This window comes from Empidonax traillii, unplaced genomic scaffold (genome assembly GCF_003031625.1).
Source record: "Empidonax traillii isolate 1590-97213 ecotype Southwest subspecies unplaced genomic scaffold, ASM303162v1 scaffold841:size302398, whole genome shotgun sequence".
Classification (NCBI taxonomy): Eukaryota; Metazoa; Chordata; class Aves; order Passeriformes; family Tyrannidae; genus Empidonax; species Empidonax traillii.
The window spans coordinates 67,376-84,664 of NW_020956034.1; the positions used below are offsets into that span (position 1 = coordinate 67,376).

The 17,289-nt window shown below is 41.9% G+C and overlaps 1 protein-coding gene across 1 annotated transcript in view; it reads left to right on the top strand.

Moving 5' to 3' along the window:
* The first annotated feature begins 2,242 nt into the window (after positions 1 to 2,242).
* Positions 2,243 to 17,289, top strand: part of ST6GAL2 (ST6 beta-galactoside alpha-2,6-sialyltransferase 2) — a 51,591-nt gene continuing 36,544 nt past the window's right edge. Inside the window, exon 1 of the mRNA XM_027902108.1 lies at positions 2,243 to 2,307. The gene's annotated coding sequence lies outside the window, so the exon portion shown is untranslated. The remainder of the gene's footprint in view (positions 2,308 to 17,289) is intronic.

The window sequence follows — 17,289 nt, forward strand, 5'->3', positions numbered from 1 at the left end:
ATGAATATTATTCTATAGACAGCAAGTCTGGGAAAAAAAATGGAAAAATATTCATCCCTTAGTTGCTAATTATGTTTATAAATCTAGATTTTTGAATGAACGCTATACAGGACTACCCCTCAAGCAGCAGTGTTCCCATAGAACCAATTTGTGGATACATCTATATCACAGTGCGTCTCAACAGAATTTTTGTTCTTTTTATATATGTAAGACAACCCATTTGCATCACATTGTATCTCACTGATAAATGAGGATTTTTACATTTTTGAAACTAGCTCTAGATTTGAAATTTATTTTTGCAATGTCCTAGACTGAGGTGAAAATATGTTATTTTTATTCATAAATTGCTTTGCAATTCATGAAATTCCTCAATTAAAGGGAAGTAGATGAACTCTTTACAATCATTATTTGCTTTTGGCATGAAGTGTTATCACAACAATCGTTTTTAAACTGTTAACCTATTCTTGATTGTGTTTTGTCTTTCACATCCTTGTGATGTTACCTCTTAATTTAGCAAATTGCACCTTTTTTTCCTTTAGCTCTAATGGCTTTTATTTCGACACTTGTTTCACAGCTTTGAAGGCGTGCCTTTTCCAGGCATGCTGTTCCGATCATCTTACACTTTACAAATATGGGCACAAAGAAGCTACAGTCTCAGATGCATTTACACAGATGCTTATCTTAGAGCATAGATTCAGCACAAAAAAAAAAAAAAAAAAAAGGTCATCTGTCATTACCCCATACTTTGTAAGCAAAGACCTACTTAGGCCATTTGCAAAGTAAACTACTATTAAATTTGAACAAAAAGTAACATATGCTTTAAGGTACTTTTAGTCGTTCAGCAAGCTTAGAAAGGATAGCAACGACTGCACCGCAAACATTTCTCTCTTCCTGTGCCGCTAGATAGACACTGGAAGCTCCACCGGAGCGAGTAGTGCCGTATGGGTCCGGCGGCGGTAGGGAGCATTTACCGCAGCTCTGGTAGCATCTCTCTGATCTCTCCTTTCCTTTGTGATCGCTGATCTAACAGCGCTACATCACATTGTTTTTCTGCCCGCTTGATGAGCGAGTTAATGTGTTTCTTCTCAGAAGACCTTTAAGCTTAAAATATTTCTTTAATTAACGGAGCCTAATCTTAAAAAAGCCAAAGCCGGCTGCGGCGCTTCCACACTGCGTAGCTGCGGGAGTCCCACCGGCCCGGCTCATGGGGAAGGGCTGAATAAAGGACTATGCCTTCGACTTTCCGGACCGGCCACAGAGAACCCCCGCTCTCCGGCCGGCCCCGCCGGGGTCCCGATGCCGAAGCCCCGCGGCGCTCCCCGCGCTCGGCGGGCCAGGGACACAGGGACAAGGCGAGAAGGCTGCCGGCCCGGCCCGGCCCCAGCCCACGCACCTCCCACCCTCCCCCGCCGCTTTGAACTTCTCCAGCACAGAGCCCTGAAGGTGTAGCGCGGCTCCCCGGCCCCCCCACACCACAGCGGGGGAAGGCGCAACGCCAGCAGCCCATCCCCGCGCATCCCCTCATCCCCGGTCGGCGCGGGGGACGATGCCCCGCCGCGCCGGCCCCACACATTCCCCCCAGGGGGAAAGATGCAGCGCTGCCGCCGAACCCCTGCCCGTGCGGAGGAAGGTGCGGCGCTTCCCCCGCCGCCGGAGTGACCCCCTCCCGCCGCAGCGCCCGCCCCTCCCGCCGGGGCCGCCCCGCCCGCCGCTGCCCTTCGCGAACAATGAGCCGGGAGAGCGCGGCACGGCCCCGGGGCAGCCCCGGCATGCCCGCCACGCCGCGGCCCCGGCCCCGGCCCCGGCCCCCTCCGCCCGTCAGCCCGCGCAAGCTCCTGCCCCACCGCCGTAGCGCCCGGCCCCGCCCGCGAGGTACCGGGGGCGGGGGCAGCCCCATCCCGGGAGGGGCCGGGCGGCGGCGCGGGGGGCGCTCGGCCGCGTGCGGGGGGCGGCCCCGGCGGGCGGTGGCTCCGGGGGGAGGGCAGCGCCCGGGGGGCGGGGGGCGGTGCTGAGCTGAGCTGAGCCGAGCCGAGCCGAGCCGAGCCGTGCTGCGCTGCGCCCCTGCGAGCCGCCCGCCGCCCGTGACATCTCCCGGCGCCGGTGCCGGTGCCGCTTGCGATCGGGCGGGAGCCGCGGTGCCGCCCGCCCCCGGCGGTGCCCGCGCCCTGCGCTTTGTGCGTGTGGCGGCCACCACCACCATGCGGGGGGAGCGGCACCGCGTGGGACGCGGCGAGGCGGAGCGCCCGCGCCGCCCCGGCTGCTGCACCTCGGGGGGCAGGGCCCCCAGAGAGCCCTGAGAGCCCGGCGGTACGTAGTGGCACCCCCGGGCCGAGAGCACTTCTCTTTTTTTTTTTTTTTTTTTTTTTTTTTTTTTTTTTTGGGGGGGGGGGCGGTGGTGGTGGTGGTGAAGAGGAGGATTTCTGCTGTGCAGCGTTTGCGGGGAGGAAAATCCTGTAGGTGAAGCCACATGGGTTCTCAGTGGCACAGCTTAGTGGCTTCTTGCCTCTACAGATTTCAGGCGGGGAGCGTGCGGAGTGTGTTTTAGGAGGGTTCGCCTTCACAAGAGGGCTTGAATAGATACGTTTAGAGAAGTAGTGCTTTCCAGGAATTTAAATTAGAGTCTTTTCTGTGGTTGCTTTTCAAGGCTGTTCTGTTAGTTCTATATTTGCTCTTGCAGATTGCTCTTATCAATAGTTAGGCAGCTGTGTTAGCATATAAAAATCAGAATTCTCAGAAGAAAAGAGTCTCGGCGAATTTACCTCTAATAAGCAGTGTAGATCACTTCAGTGGTCTCTGTATTTTATCGGTAATGTTCTCATCTCTAGTACTCAACTGTACCATTTGTAGTTCATTTTGTCATGGCAATGTGTTTCATTTGGTACTAGAAAAATTACTCATTCACGTAATTTAGGTGATCTTTTGGAGTAAGGTTTAGTCATCTCATTTCTTCACGTGTAAGGAACTGTTAAGAGATAGGCAGAAGGCAGCGACAAAGCTCAAGGTTATGGTTTTCGCACATTTTTCAATCTGATTTTCCTTTTTCAGTCTTGCAAACTTTCTGAACTTTAACCCTTTTGCAATGAAACATTTTAGGCGTGGTTTTTGCATCCAGGTAATTTTAATACTTATATATGTATGTATGTATCTTTTTTGTTTGTTTGTTTGGTAAACTCGTGAAAGTAATTCAGCTTGTTTTGATAATGTGGGGCTGTTGGATATAGGGAAAGAATTACTACATTTTTTCCATTTAAGGATGAAGTTCTTGTAATGAGTTTTTTCTGGGTTTTTTTTGTTTGTTTGTTTTTTAAGAGAGGGTTTATTATTTTTATAAATTCGAACTATAGTTTAGAGGTATTTTTCTTACTTATGCATTTCTGATTAAAATACTGCTTGAAATGCTGCCTGCTGGTTTTGTATGTGGCTTGCTAAGATCAAACGCTGCACTACTGGGAAAAGATGTGCTGTATTTGCTGACTGAGAAGCTGTGATAAAGGGTCTGGAGGTGAGGTCCTGTCTGTGTATTCAAACCCAAGGACATTCAACACTAATTTCTGCAGCTGACAACAAAGAGGTGTCTTTGCAGACACCCCTGCTGCAGGAGGCAGGGCTCCTCTTGCAATTTGCTATGTAAGTGCTCGTTTTGAAATATCGCAAGTGAAGACTTCGAACTATTTGTAGGCAGAAGCCTTCACCTCTTCAACTCCTAGTGTGGTAGTCAGAGAACTCTTTTCTGTTCTACACTTCATCTGGGCAGAGGACAGGATTTCCCAGCATTGTCCAACACTGCACTTTCAGAGTTGGAGGATGTATACAAAATGTTACAGGTTTGTTGCAAGGTTACAGACCCTACATCTATGTTTTGTGATGTATTTTCTACAGAGGAAATGAAAAAAAAAAAAGGCCAAACAATAGGGAAAGTGTTACAAAAACTTTATAAAAGTAGCCTAAAAGGATGTTGGAGTTGCATATGTAAACGTCCTAGTGGAGTGACATCATGGATAAAGTTGTATGTTCACCTTTTGTCATTTTAAATCTGCAGAATGATTGTTTTATGCACTCTTAGGTTAATTGTAGAGTTGTGCATAAATAAAATCTAGAGAGACTGTTTTCTGATTTAAAATTAAAACGAAATAGAAAATAATTGTAACAATTCAGAATGATTTTTTTTCTATTGCAGATTAGTGAAATGAGATAGAACAGCATCCTATTGGTAGCATCCTAACAATTGCATTGTGAATTGATTACTGCATATGCTATTGGAGCATGCTGGATTTTACATAAGTTGTTGGAATGCTACTGGTCCATCAGAAATAGTAAGCAAATCTCTCTGCAGTAATTTTCAGATTGCATTTTGGAAACTTCTCCGTATTTGCTAGGGAATTGGCTAGTGGTCTACAGAGAAGTGCTTGGGCATATGGTACAGGCTCATTTTCCATGTATTTAGCTACTAATGGCATTAAAAGAAGCCAAAATATATTAAATACCTTTCTAATATTAATTATCTTGTTAAGAAATTGCTGCAAATACTATTAAAATCACAGATGCCCTGAAAGGCTGTGTGATCAGTGTGAAGGCAAATCCAGGGAACAGGGTCAGTGGGAAATCTGTTGTTCTGTGAAGGTCTGTTGAGATGCTGTTGTTGCTAAAAAAAAAAGAAACTGCTTGCCTCTGTGGCATTGGAACTTTGGGACTTGCTTCAAGGAATGGAAAATCTGACTTTGCTACTAGTTTTGCAGTGTAGAAATCATTTTTGTCAAGTAAGACTGTTGGCTTCCTCAGCATAAAGGTTTACAACCCTTAAATAGCTCTTCCTGACGTTAAGCAGTATCCCTTTCATGTGTTTGAAGTGTGTTAGAAAGGCTGGTTGGCAACACTGGTACTGATGAATGAAAAAGAAAGAAATTTACAACATCAGATACTTTCTTTAAATTATTTCCCTTGTTGTTAGTTATTACTAAGCATTAGACTGCCACACTTGAATATAATTAATGTAGTAAATGGCTTATTAGGCACCATCTGAACTTTTGCCTTGTTTAATTATAGAAGCTTAGTGCAGTGGCCTGTGTACAATATTCACCCCAAATAATTGCATTCAGACTTTTATCTGACCATGGTTATTTTTGGAGCAGATGCATGCATGGCTTTTCCCTGAACTTTGCACTTCTTAGGCTCCCCTTTGCAGTGCTGCCACTACATTTCCAATTTACATAACTAAAAACTGTTGAGTTTTGATTTTGCTGGTAGTAATTCAGAGCAATTGTTCTGCATACCATTTATATGTTAATTTGTTTTGAGATTCCTTAAAATTCTGTAATTCATATTCATATTTAGGTATGAACCAATCCATGACACAAACAGAAAAGTTTTAATATTTTTTTTCTAAAGGTTTTTAATTGGTTACTGAAGTTAAGAGTATTTCTTCCAGTGACACTGTACGTCTTGAAAATGATGCTAATAAAAGGAGTGGCACAGGATGAAATTTGCGCCACAAACAATTTACAATAAAGGGTTCAGATACAGCAAACCCTTCATGTGCTTAATCACATAATTTCATATTAAATGCTGTCTTCCTCCAGTAGAACTCACAGTGACATATTTAGAGTGCAAGATCGTATGAAAAGCTGACTACAACTACCATATTATACCTGAAAATAATATAAACCCCTTGATATTTGTTATTGGGTTTATTTTAGATCCAGTCTTTTCTAAGGAGCAACCATAGAAAACTGATTTGCTTGATCAGTAACACTTCTGAAAAAAGGACTCTTGTAGAGATATTAAGACTTATTTTTATCTGGTCTGAAAATTTTACATAGACTAGCACTGTTGTGCTTCAGTAGTTGGCCTTGAGCGGAAAGTTTGCCAAAATCATTGTTTGCTGTATGCTTTTTTTCAGAGATTGTCTCTTTCCAGAAGGATAAACGCTTTAAGGGTTAAATGTCAGGGAGCTGTTGTCAGTATTCTTGATGAGGGTCCTTGACCTTGGGAACTTGCTCCTGACAGATGCTGTGACAGACCTTGTTGTTCTACAGATGTTCAAAGCCCTCTTTGACACCATCACTTTGGAAAGGCCAGTTGTTCCATACTGCTGGAGATGGCTAGAGGCTGGGAAGTGTGACAGAGCTAGGCTCTTGGGGTGTGGTGGCCTGGATTGCTGGTGTGTTTCTTTGGAGATGTGGCCGTGCAGCTGGTTGTGTGCGTGTTACTGTGCTTGCTGGAAGGTTGCATTTAAGAAATCTAAATGTAAGTCAAAAGTAAAAGTTCTGCGATTGTCATCAGAGTAGGATTCACCACAGGTTTTGTACTCTCCACTGTTTATTGTATTAAATTGTATGAATGCTATCCGAGAGTAAGGCGTTCTATAGCTAGGGTTGTGAAATGACTGTGAATGCTCTGCGGACTGAACACAAAATCTTTGTAACAACCAAATGGCTGTTCACCGTGGAAAGGAAAGTTTCTTCTTCCCATGTGATACGTATATGTCTGGCTGGAAGATACGTGGCCAACCAGATGGAGAGGGCTTAGTGAGATGGGTTTGTTGTGTGGCTTTCTGAATTCGTTATGTCATTGGTGGAGCCCAAAGTCTGGGAGAGTATAAAAGTTGTTGAGGTCTCTTTATAGGATCCTCAGTTTAAAGTAGCTCTGCTCAGTTCTGTATTTGATTTTAGTAGCGGAGTTGCCTTTCAGTCCATCACTGGAAGGACTAGTTTTAGTCTAGTCACTGTTATACCAGTTTCTTAGAAAAGGCTGTGATCCTGTCTCTATGAAATACCAAGTCACTTTGGCCCATGATGTTCTGTTTGAGGGACAGGGACCCGAGTAAAACCTTCTGTGTAGAAAAACGTAGTGATGTGCTCTACAATCATGGTCCAAAATGCCCTCAAACGTTGTGTAATTGAATAGTGAAAAATCTGACGTTCTTCTATGAGGCTGATGCCTAGATGAGAAAATGCTAGTTTCAACCCAATCTGAAAAATGTTGGAGGTATTTTATAATTCACTATGCAAAGCAGGAAGTGTTTTGCTCTGGACTGACAATGGGATATCAGGCCATTCACCCTTACATTGTGGCAGAGAAGGGAGGTCAGTAACAAATGAAAGTTGTTACCATCTGATGGCTGTTTAGTCACCTGTGAAATATGTTTTCTAATAGACAGGTTTCCACATCATAGGAGCAGCAACCGCAATTAAATGAGCAGAGCCAGCCCCCTTGTCAGAAGACTCATACATCATGCCTCATCTTAGCCTCAAACCGATCCCGCTAGTTAAGTGTTTCCAAACACAGCGCAGGGACCCGCGATTGCTAATGGTGCTCTGTCTGCTGGCGAAGAAAGAGCACGTTGTATTGTAGAAGCTATTGGCCTGTCTCTCCTAGGAAGACTTAATCTGTAAAAGCAAAAAAAAGTAGAGCCTTTAGCAGCATCCATGAACATGTGTGTAAGTTGCTTGCAAAATGTTCAAAGGATTGACTGGTGTTAGGATTTCATCCTGTGGAAGCATTATAAAAGGCACCCTGTATCTCCCAGTGAAGCTAACTAATCATGTCCAGACGTGGTAGTAGTTAACTGACAAATTGGCTGAAAAATCAGTGATTAATTTTAACAAATGAGTTTTCTTTGAATGCAAGCTCATGCATGCCAATTATAACAGTATGGCTATGATAAAATTAGGCACTTTTATTCTTTAAGCTTCAAATCTACTGGTATATGGTTATTTTCTCCACTGTCTTAAAACATCTACGTTTTGTGGGGAGAGTCATTAAGGGAGGGGAACAAACACACATCGAAAAGGAGTGCTCTTTCTCCCTCAAGATACTCTAAATTCCAATGCAATGTTCAAAGTGGTTGCAAAATTCTTTTCTAGTGGTTTAGGAGTATTTAAAGTATTGTATCATACAGTCTCAAGGCCTCTGTTGTCTTCAGTGATGCACAGGCATAATATCTAGTCCCATACAATCAGTGAAAGGTCTTGTATTGCCTAAAGTGGGCGTAGGGTCTAGACACCGGTGAGTCCTAGTTTGTGTTCCAGCTGCAGGCTCCTTTTAACAGGAGACTGTGAACTTGTGTGTAGGAAACAAAGCTCCTAGCAAACATACCTGAGTTGAGTCATATTTTGATGTGTTGAAGAGGCTGCTTTTAAAACCAAATCTGCTTGTGCTAAATATGTGAGATGTCAGGGAGAAAGCATTAAGAATAGGAGGAGTGTAGGAATTTTTTGAATAAGGCAGTGTGCACTGTGTGAGGGTTTTTTTCCCATAAAGATGTGGTGCTAGCACAGAAATTGCATTATAGGTGCATAGACAAAAAGCCTTTTTTCTTAAGAACACAGATGTGGTCTATCAGAAAATGAAGCAGTGACATGTTTTTAGACATGTAACTTGGATGCAGTCTTGCAGATAGATGGAGGTTTGTGATCAAAGCACCTTGACTCTGCACACAGACCTTTCTTAGCACAGCTGAAGGGCACAGAATATCAAGGGTGGCTTTGCACTGATGAGTTCGTGTGACTGTAGTGGTGTGGCATTGACATTTTCTTTATAATAAGCCACCTTACTTTCAGAAGCTTATCATTCACCCATAAACCACATGTTCTGATTTAAAGCATAGTTAAAATGTCTACTTAGTGGAAGGAGAAGTTTTACTAAGTATAAAAATAATTGCTTTGATGAAATGGAGAAGAACATGGCATTTACAAGAGAACTCACTTTTTATTTCTTTTGTTTTATTTAACATGCATAACTCTCAGTACCCCTAGATTTAAAAGACATTTAGAAAAAGACCTTTAGAAAAATAGAAGTCCCTTTAAAGATTGTTTCTTTCATTGTCTTGACAAACCTTGAAAAGCAGTTTCTGTGCCTGCACATTTCAGAAACAGTTCTTAAGGGTTTTATTATGTGCTGAAACATATGTTTATAAAAAAGACTATAACCTGGTGGAAAAACTGTCTTATAATAATAAACCTGTCGATGGACCATATGCTGCCATCAGTATATTTGAAAAAAATAAATTATTCTACAAGTGTTAAGTAACTTTACAGCCTGAGTGTTAAGTTAGGGTCAGACTGTGACTCGCCCTCTGTGGATTGAGAGGGGGAGGAAAGTGCCTGCAGATCCTCCTCATGCTCTTTTTATTAACTCACAGGTTGGCAGGCGGGCTGTAGGTGGATAGCACCCTTCCCAAAGGGCAGTGGAGGCAGGAGCTCTGTGGGAGACTGCAAGAAGTCCTCCTCCTGTAGCTTTTCCTTGGTGCTCTGCAAGTTTGTACCGACCCAGCACAGGGCTGTGTATTTTCTAAAAACTTGGTTGAGCTTTGTGTGGTCTCTCCTGAGAAGAGCAGACCTCTGAGATAGATTATCTGCATTTTAAAGGTAACAGAACAGATAGTTGAAGTTGGTACAAATAAAAGAGCTCTGATAAATCTCCAATTGGATAAGAAATATGGAAAAAAATTTCCATTCTTACTGTCTACTAGGTAGATAATTTCTATTTTATGGATTTTTTTTAGTATTTATAGCACTAGTTTTGGGTTTTAATATAAGTGGCGTGGTTGCTACAAAATCTGAAGAGCAAAAGTAAGATGCAGTAGGTCAAAGGATATGTCATTCTTAAAAGGCACTTTCTGTGTGGGATCAATGTTTGGTAAATGTAGACACTTTCAAGCCTATTTTACTTTGGATTCACTCGGGTAGCTCCTGTGAATGGGAGTTGTGCATGTGTGCATCTCAAAAAGAATAGGTTTCCTTGTAACTGAGGAACTTTACGTGCAGGAACGTACTTCACCGAGAAGTGTTTTAATGTCCTAATGTTTTCCACCACTGGGCAGCTGTGTGCTGCTTTTTTCTTGGCAACTTGACAGGTCATAGTCATTGTCAAAGGAAATATTACAGATTAAGAAGAATTGTTTAGAGTAGTTGACCATGCTCAGGGCGGTGTCAAGTGATACATGAGGTTGCCATAGCATCCGATATCAAAATCAAGATTGTGAACAGAGCAGTCCCCATCAGGAGGGAATTCCTTACCCACAGTCTTTCCAGAGTTCATCAAACAAACTAGAAGTTTTTCAGGGGAAATTTACTTCTTGAGGGCTAAGTCTTCCCCCTGGATGTTCCTGTCCAGAAGTCTAATGCCCTGTGTTGTGTCTGTGTGTACAAGGCTCCTAGTCTAGAAAAAGGCCTTGGAGAGAGTGGAGCAGAGATGTGGAATCACCTGCACTAGAAACACCCAGACCCCAGCATGGATTTTGCAATCTCCATGGAAATGTAAAATAGATTGGATCAGTAATCCATGGAGGAGAGGGTACTTGGGACTTAGGTGGATGTTCACAGGGAAAATTCTTTGGGTACATCAGAAGGTAGGGCTAAGTATGGACTGAAAGAATAGGAAGAGAACAATAGTAACTATGAGGAGGAAACCATCTATGCCTTGTGTGTGCTTAGCTTTCCAAGAGAGGCACTTTGGTACTGGCAAGACTTGGCAAGCATGGCAGGACCATTTCTCTTCATCCCGACAAAATGTCTCTCCAGGGACTCTCTAAAGTCCAGCCAAGTTCTTACACCCCATTGGACCTGAGGGAAGTGTCCTGGGCTTTGGTGCTATCTCCTGAGCACAGCTGATGAGGTGATTGAGGAGTCTGCAGTGATCCAGGCTGGCTTGCCTACAATCTGCAATAGCCAACATGTGGTGTTAACAACTGCACTGCTCAAAATTTGCACAAACCCACATTTAGCAATAAAATAGCTTGCAACTAGTCAAAGGCACCAGTAGTAGCCAAGCAAATTTGGAATGTCTAAGCCAACCATTTTTAAGTTATGGTGAGCCAAAAAAAATTAGGGAACAGTCCAAGAAATGAAGAACACCTCACTTTTCAGGAACTCTCATATCTCCAAGATGCTTTGGCCGATCTACCTCAAACTTTCCAGAGAAGCTTTCCTTGGCACAAGCCCATGACTCTGAAATTTCATGTGACTGTGTTTTATTTTGTTGAAGTTATGAAGGTTAAAACCAGAGTTTGTTATAGAATGCTAATCTTTCCATTAGAAATGTTTCTGCATAGTTGATATTCATTCCATTGTAATTGTTCACTGCTTGTTGAGATTGATTTTAATTTTGCTATTTACTTCAGGTTATTTTTTTTAAAGGATAAATTCAGAGCAGTATGGCTTGGAGCCAAATTGTGCATGCCTGGCTATAGGCATATGTGGTAAGGCAGAAGCATTAGCCCTGTAACTGCTGGAGAAGGATTTGCAGTTGGAGTCCTACTCCCACCATACTATAACTGGAGAGCTTTTAGGAATGTCTGGTTTGAGAGATCACTATTTAGTACTACTTTTCTCTCTCTGCTTGGTAGAAGAAAATGTCTCTGGCCTAGTTATACTCTCACCTCCAGGCAAAAAATGCTTCTGGTTGTCATTCTGGACAGCTTGTCATTCAGGGTTTCCCTAATGGCAGCTCCTCCTGTGGGAAGCCATGAAGGTGGCAATAGCCTAAGATGGGGATCAGTGTTCTCCATGTGTGCCTTTGAGCTGCTCTTCATTGTATCTAAACATCTATAGCCTGAAATGTCTAGCTTCTAAAATTGCAATATTTCAGATAGGTATTAGAAAACAGCGAGAAAATATTTGTAGTCCTGGAAGTGCTTTTAATTTTTCAAGTTAGAGGCACCTTAGCATGACTTAATTCTGTACAGGAGTGTGACCTGGTTGTGTGCTTGCCCTTTTCTCTGCTCTGAGTGCTATTTTCTGAATGATGGGAAGACCAAAGCATGCCATTGCAGATACTTGCTATTGTTAGATGGAGCCAAATGAGCATTTCAAGACACTGAATTAGTTTGACTGAGTCACTTTACAGACAGAGCAAGCAGGGCAGGAACAGATGTCAAGCTGGAATGAGCCCTCACCCTGAGGCGGGAGCTGAGAGTGTTTGAAGTCAATGCTCATCTGTATTTTTCTCTCTGGGGCTCTCCAGGAGAGACTAAGCAGAAGTCAGGAGGCTCGTGAAGAGACAGGGTGCTCTGCATCACTTTTTGTTAGGGCTCTCTTTCAGGCAGGATCACTCAGCACCTGCTGAACTCTGCAGTGGATGAGGCCAGGAGGTGCTCTGTGTCTGTGCAAGACGCAGTCTCTGTCCTGTTTGCTATCTGTACTGCTGCTGGCTACCAGCTGTAGCAGAGGGATGTTACTGCTTCTTGCCTAACACACCCCACACCAAACATAAAATTGTCTGCCAAGTTACAGCAGATTATTATGGTTTAATTACTGAAAAAGGGTGTCTGTGTAAAATACTGATGAGTAGGTTTTCTCTTTGCCCAGGCATTTTATTATTAGGGCAACTAAAAAGACCAACAAAGTCACCTGAAAATCAATGTGCTGCTATATAGGGAACCACTGAGAAGAGTGCAGATAATGTGATCACAACTACTTAAACTAGGGATCAGATAAACCACTACAGTCTGCAAAAGCTGCAAGATGGAAAGAAACCCTGCTGAAAACTTCCGGACCATGGAATTAAAATAATTAAGCCTTGCAGTCTCTGGAATATACATTGCTCTTGCAGGGTTGTCATGAGCTAAGTAGGGACACTAGCACTAACTAGATAGAGCACACTGTATGCATGGGACTTTTCTTCTGTCCTATATGATGCTAGGCTCTTTATTTTTGTCAAACTAGCTAGTTGCAGTTGAAAGTGCCCTGAGGGTTCTTCATGTGGTGATAGCACTGAAACCATAACTATCAAAGAGGAAATTAAAAGCAGAATATGTAGATATGAGGAGGCATCTCTTGATTCCTGAGTTAGCTCAGACTTCACTGCATGGCACTGGAGTGTCTGTGCAGAGACTGCCTATGTGATTTCTTCAGTAAGCAGGGCCCTGATGGAGAAGATCACCTCAAAGAATTTTTATCTTGGTATTTCTAAAAATTGTATGTCTGCACTCTTCAGGCTGCAGAGCTGCAGAGCGTTTGAGTTACTGCTAATGATACTTCATCCCGTGCTTCCAGGTGAAAGTTTCCAAGGAGTCTCATAAACCCGTTGCACAAACTGAGAGAAGGGATAGAAAACTGCAAAGCCTGTAATACTGCAGTATTATAGTATTGTCTGTTGCTGCAATAGTCCTGCTGTGTTTGGAAGGTCTCAGGCATACCAGCACCATGGTTAATCATGCAAGCAACCAATAGTAATTCATAACCTTGACTGCTAAGAAATTCAGCATGACTAAGATAGACATCTGATCCAGCTCAAGCAAAGAAGCTCAAGAAAGTCTTTCCACAGCAGTTCGCTTTTTGTTTGAGACGCTTTAACCCTGTTTCTAAATTTGCTCACTTATTTTCTAAAGAATAGTTTTAAAGGTATGAAACTAAAATAATTAAAATACCCCCCTTAAATCCCTGATATTGGTTCCTTGTTTACTGGCTTTTAACATTTTAAGTAAATAAGGTGGGAATGTTGACAGACAGGCAATAATTCAGCCGTGCAAATGCAAGAAAGCTGTTAGGTGGACAAGACTGAAATTTTGTGACTCCAAACTATATTGTGAGTGCTGAATCTACCCAGTAAGTATATGTGATAGAGTATTAAGTTTTCCTTCCTTACCACTGAGTTAAAGTCAGCTTCTTTATATGTCATATCTCCCCCCAGTTGTTTGGAATTGGTTATAAAGCAGAAGTATGGTCAGTAACAGCAGAGCAACAAGAGAGTTGCCCATTACCCCGCTACCCAAGTTTCTCGGAAAGTAATATTCAATACTACAACAGTTCCACTGTGGTTTAGGGATATAAACTGAAATTGAATTTTTCATTCATATTTGCTAAACAAAAAAGTTATGGTTTTGTTCTTTGAAATGCAATATCTTTTTAAGGCAAAGATTCCTCTCATTTATTTTCCCTCCATCTGCAAGTCCCATGTATGAAAAGTACTTAGGGAAAATGTCAAGTGACTTGGAAACAGGCATGCTACATAAAAGTGTCATCAAGAGAAAGACAAATTGGGTCAAGACTTGCAGCAATGTTGACTGGTTCGTAGGTTTTGGAGACAATTCAGAATACCAGTACTGCTTCTGAGGTTTTGGAAATCGAGAGGTGGTTATAGTGGTATAGTAATGCTGGAGGAGATGCACAGCTGTAATCTGGAGTCATCAATCACTGGCTGAAATGCTGGAGAAACGGTAGCAGTAGAGAAAGAAAGTACATAGAGTACATAAAGTATGTATTACATTTACAATGTTACATTTTCCAAGAAAGACAGTGTTTTTAGAAAGCTAATGTCTTATACTAAAAGTCTATTTTTCTCTGATTCTGTGATACCCAAGCCGAGTGAAATTGATTTTAAACTAAAGACACCAATGTGCCTTCCTTACAACAGTGTGCTTGGCAGAAAAGTGATATATTGGAATTCACATCAGCTTGGATTCTTCAACTGCTGGAAAGGAAACTCTATGTGTTACTCACTGATGGAAACGTGGGCTCCTCTACAGTGTGCCCTTGGGCATGTTCTATTTAAGTGTCTTGAAAATATGTGATTATTCCTCATGCACTTGTCCATGCTCAGTTTCTTTATGGAGACAGTGACATTTATGGTATCTGCAGTCTGGAATACTGCTTTTGCCATAGCTTTTAACGATTATCTCCTTTTACTAAAAAAAACCCCTAGGAGACCTAGGCATGGCGATTGCATAGAAGACTTAGCAGATACAATTTGTTAACTGCATGTGGTGATAAAGTTAGAAACATTTTAAAGAAATCAAACTCCCCATTAGCCTGATCGTTGCAGTACAAATTTGTCTTCTTTAATTTCTCTTCCCTCATGGTATAAACCAATGTAAGTCTGCTCGTTCTTTCATCAAAAATGATTCAGACCTGAGGGACATTTGTAATTTGAAAGTAATTAGTAAATAAGTCAGATAAATACTATCCATTGAGAATTGTGAAAGCAATTGTGAAAGCACATTGGATAGGACTCTTAAAGAGCTGTATCAAATTTGAACAATTAAAGATTAAAAAAATTATCAGTAGTTAGTATGATAAGTCCATTTCATCATAAATTAGTTCACTGTTAATAATTTCTGCTGCTTTTGGAGCAATCTGAAGAGATATAGAAATCTAAAAAAGTAGTTAAAATAGAAGAAAATCTGTAATAGCACAGCATCTTTAGACTAAATTGTGGCAGTATCTAGCTTCCTGATTTGCAGTGGGATCTCAGAGTCTCTGCTTGCAGCCAGTGCTTGTGTGCAAGTGCCATCAGTGGAGTTCTGGGTCCAGAGCTGGACCTCAGGTCTAGGGGTGTTGGTACTCTTCCCCCAACTAACTTTAAGCAATATTTGTCTTGGTTCTTGGAGGGCATAGCATATTGTCTGCCTACTTGTTTAAGAAAAGCTCAGTGGTGCTCATTTTCTTATGCTGAAGTCAAAAAACCCAGCTTATGTGGCTGCTACTGTTCAGAGATTTGGGCTCTCTAAGTGGAAAAGCAGAATGTGAGGTACAAGATATGTTTGATTAAGTGTGGTTCATAAGTAGATCAGTCTACCACTGCTTGTAAATTCATCTTAAAATCTTTATATCCCTGTATTTAAATGTCACTTCAAGATTGTGAGGTGCTACAGGATTTTCCTGTAGCTTTGCATCAATGCAGGGATAGGGTAATGGGAGCACATAGAGCCATTACTCCCTGGAAATAGCCTGGTGTCTCTCACAACCCTCTACTGTCTGTTAGATATAATACCAGCTTTCATATTTGGGAGTTTATATAATAAATTCACTATTCTTACTGGAAGCACTATGAAATTGTATGATGCATTAAAATGGATTAAAACATATATACTCTTCCCACATAGGGTTCATTCTGCTTTACTGGAATGGTAAATTTGGTTTAATCTATTCACCAAACTGGGTTTGGTGACTGATAGGTTTACTACTACTGGCAGGTTTCCTACCAGTGAGTGAGGATTACCAGCACTTTGGTGTACTGCCTCATGTCCTATTACTGATACATAAGAATTTTACTCTCTCACTAGAGCTGAGCAGGCACAACAGAATGTTTTGCACAGATACTGAAAAATTTGAAGAGTTTGGAATAGATTGAACACAGCTGAACAGCAGAAAAAGAGTCTCATCACTGCTTGGCATCATTTATGATTGCTGCTAGTATATCTGTTTGCATTTTTATACCCATCTTTAGCATGAACTTCAATGCATTTTTCTCCGACTGTTTCTCCAACAGTTAAAAAACCTCCCAACCTGATGGAAGTAGGAAAATTTTGCTTTGCTTGTAGTCATCCTATGTAGTATACTTTATATCTGCTATAGAAGTTTTAACTGTTATTAGAACATCTCTACTAATATGCTGACTAGTAATATAGATGTAAATAAGGAAATAAAAACAAGAATTGTGAAAATGTTAGAAACATTAAGCATTATTTTTTACATCAGACTAATTTTTTTTCCTATTTATTTAGTGTCTGAATGGGATTGAAGTAAGACAAAAAACCCCATCAGTAGAATAGGTTTGACAGGATTGGGTGTTGCTGAGGAATCAATCTGTGTTAAAACAATGATTTCTTTTTTAGAACAGTTTCTTTTCATGTTGATAGAGAAAACCTTCTTTTGTTTGATTTAGGGCAGTGAATTGGCTTCATTTTACTATTTGCCCTGTGCCTTAAGCACTTAGAAGATGCAGACAATGGTTGGGGCTGTATTATCCTAGGCAAGGGGAAAAACCACATGAACGTTCATCTCCACCCTTGTGAACTGTTTTTTCCTGATTCTTCGTTGCCAATAGCTTTTCTAAATGGCAGATGGTGCCACTATGAACTCATGTTCCCTGGGAAGACCACGAACCTGAAGAGAAGCAAGCACTGTCTCAGAAGAGGCTCCCTGGGAAGGCAAGTAGGTGGGTGTGTTAAGGGAGTGTAGGCAGACCTCAGCTACTCCTCGCCACAGCTGGGAGGGGGGCTGAACAGATGGATGCTGAGTTGTCAGTGTGCAGCAAGAGGGAAGAGGAGGGGAGAGGGAGAAAACAAGTTTCAGATGTTTCTGACATCTTGCTGAGAGGACAGCTATGCTCTGTGCTGGGCAAGAGGATGCACTTTATCTGCATCTTCTAAGCAGAGTCTGTAAAAAGACAGGCAAGGGTTTACATGTCTTGGCTACTTAAAGGCAGTCTTGAAATGGTATTCTTTTAACGAAATCAGGGATAATTCAAAGGCCTGCCTGTTGGCTGAAAACCAAGAGAAGACACAGCCATAATTTGAAATACTAAGAAATATTTTAATGAAAATGTTGACAATCCCATCTGTTGAACAAT